Source organism: Gekko japonicus, unplaced genomic scaffold (genome assembly GCF_001447785.1).
Source record: "Gekko japonicus isolate JY-2015 unplaced genomic scaffold, Gekko_japonicus_V1.1 scaffold60, whole genome shotgun sequence".
Classification (NCBI taxonomy): domain Eukaryota; kingdom Metazoa; phylum Chordata; class Lepidosauria; order Squamata; family Gekkonidae; genus Gekko; species Gekko japonicus.
Genome location: NW_015167528.1, coordinates 1,552,929 through 1,555,774, shown reverse-complemented (window position 1 = coordinate 1,555,774; position 2,846 = coordinate 1,552,929).

Below are 2,846 nucleotides of genomic sequence, written 5' to 3'. Positions count from 1 at the left end.
AGCTTTTTCCAGTTCCAGGGGATCCTCGAACTGGTGTCATAGGGCCTGCATGAAGGCACTGACATCTTTTTGCTCTGGCGCCGCCACGTTGTACAGACCAACGAACCAGTCAGTGGCTCTGTCCTGCAACCGAGAGCCCACGAAATCCACTCTTTGCTCATCTGATGCAAAGGTGTGACCCCACTCCCGCAACATCTTCCGCGCCTGTATTGCAAAGAACGCTAACTTGGCGGGGTTACCATCGAAAATCGCTTCCAGGGCATCTCAGGGCCTTTCGTGCTCCATACCAACATTATGAGGTGGCGGGGCTGATTGAGGTAACTGCTCAGCCCCGTCCCCACCCCCTTCTTCCTCTTCTTCAGAAGACTCGGATACCTCCTTCTCCATCAGGTCATTCACCAACTTGGGCAGATTTTTCACCAAATACTGGAATCTGTCTTTCAGCTCCTTCAAATCTGAGTGCAAACTGGAGTGGGTCTTTTCCGCAGAAGAATCCTTTCCCCATTCTTCCTGCATCTTCCCCAGCTCTGGGTCATCTTTGAAGGTGTGTGAGACATGGCACCATTCCCGTTCATTCTGACCTCGGGCTCCTTGGAATCCTGGGGTGCTCCCCAATGAGGCTAGATCATCCCAGAGATCGGGGGGCTTCTTGGGGTGCGTACCTGTGCTCTTGGTGGGTTTTTTTCTTTGGGGGGGGTCAGGCACAAGGTTTTCAGGCTCAGACCCAGTGCTCGTGCCTGCCCTTCCATCTCCATCATTGTTCCCCGTACCTGACAACTAGGAGGATTCAGGTAGGAGTGAAGAGGGAGTCCTAACCATCTGTCAGGTTCCCAGTCAAATCACTCTCCACACGCACTTTGGTAGTGAATGCTTTATTTAGAGATATGAGATGCTGTGGGTTCAAGCTCTTTGTTAGGACTGATTCGCAAAGGTGGGAAAGGACAAGATATAGGTAGAAACCCCAAAATGCCATGCACACCTACGTCCGCATCACTACAGTGACTCTGAAAGATATACAGTCACTATCTAGCCAGGCACAGTCTTCTCCAAGGACATTTCTTGTATCCTCCCTAGCGAACTACACCCACTCGCCCCCCTCTAAGGAATTCAATGGCAAATGAGAGCAGTGATAAGGATACAGAATACAAGCAGTGTAAATCAAGTATGGACAATGCAACCAATTCAGCCAGCCCGTTCCAATGTCAGATGCTCGAGTTTGACAGTTTCATTACTATAAATTATGATACTAGATATGATAAAGCAAGATGTCTTGTGCTTTCAGTGCCAATAAAGGTTTTGTGTGTGTGATAAAGCAGGAGATCTTTCTGCCAGAGGTTGTAGTTGGATTGAATATTTTTTGGTTTCATTTTCTATCTCTTGACTGTCTTGGATCATTCCTGTTGGGATCCCTTTCAAAGAGACCATATGGAGTTGAATTTGGGAGTAAAAGACTGTTCTACTACAAATGTTATGGGAGGATGTTTTCCCAGTGTTAGGACCAGGAAATGGTCCCCATAACTGGCTCAACAACCCCAGTTAGTGTTGAATTCTCTGATGTTGATGAATATAAGTAATAGGATTCTTTCAGAACCTCAAAATAGTACTCTCACCCCCCCCCCCCCTTTACTGGAATTATTGCAACCTTTTTTACAATTTCAAGACCCGCTGTAAAAAGGAATAGTGGACCATCTTGATAGGATAGGTTCTGTAAAGCTTTGAAGAGGAGCAAGTCCCAGCTGTTATCTATCTTTCATAGGAAGACACTCTCATTCTACGCTTCTGAGATATTTACAGGCTAAATATCAACTTACTAAATATAGCTGGCTAAGAAAAAAGGGTTTATCAGAAGCACTGTTGGTTGAAATTTCTTCAGGCCTGTTCTGTGTGGGCAAGTCCCAGCTGTTATCTATCTTTCATAGGAAGACACTCTCATTCTACGCTTCTGAGATATTTACAGGCTAAATATCAACTTACTAAATATAGCTGGCTAAGAAAAAAGGGTTTATCAGAAGCACTGTTGGTTGAAATTTCTTCAGGCCTGTTCTGTGTGGGATTTATTTATTATTATTTATTTATTATTTGTATTTATACCCCGCCCTCCCCGGAGGCTCAGGGCGGCTAACAACATATAATTAATAAAACAGTAAAACAGTAGAAAAAATACAAAATATTAAAATTACATCATAGTGTATAACCTATCTAAAACAGATCTAGCTAAAACCAAGATGGCGGTCCTCTAAGCGTCCCAGTCTTGCCCATATCCAGATGTCCTCCCGGGCGTCGATAGTATGCTGATACATTGGTGGTCTAGTGGTGGCGGCGGCTCCTATTCAAAAGCCTGGCGGAAGAGCTCCGTCTTACAGGCTCTGTGGAACTGTCCTAGGTCCCGCAGAGCCCTGATCTCCTCCGGGAGCTCATTCCACCAGATAGGAGCCGCCACCGAAAACGCCCTGTTCTTGGTCATAGTCAACTTGATGGACCGGGGGCCCGGTACCTCCAATAGGCTCCGGCTCCCCGACCGTAGTGCCCTTGGGGGAACATGTGGGGTAAGGCGGTCCCTTAGGTAGGCTGGTCCCTGGCCATATAGGGCTTTAAAGGTGATAACCAGCACTTTGAAGCGAACCCGGTACGCTATTGGCAACCAGTGCAGCGCTTTCAGCACAGGCTGGATGTGATCTCGTCTAGGAAGATCCATCAACAGCCTGGCTGCAGCATTCTGCACTAGTTGCAGCTTCCGAATTTGCGACAAAGGCAGCCCCATGTAGAGAGCGTTACAGTAGTCTAGCCTTGAGGTGACCGTCGCGTGGATCACCGTAGCCAAGTCAGTCCGGTCGAGGAAGGGAACC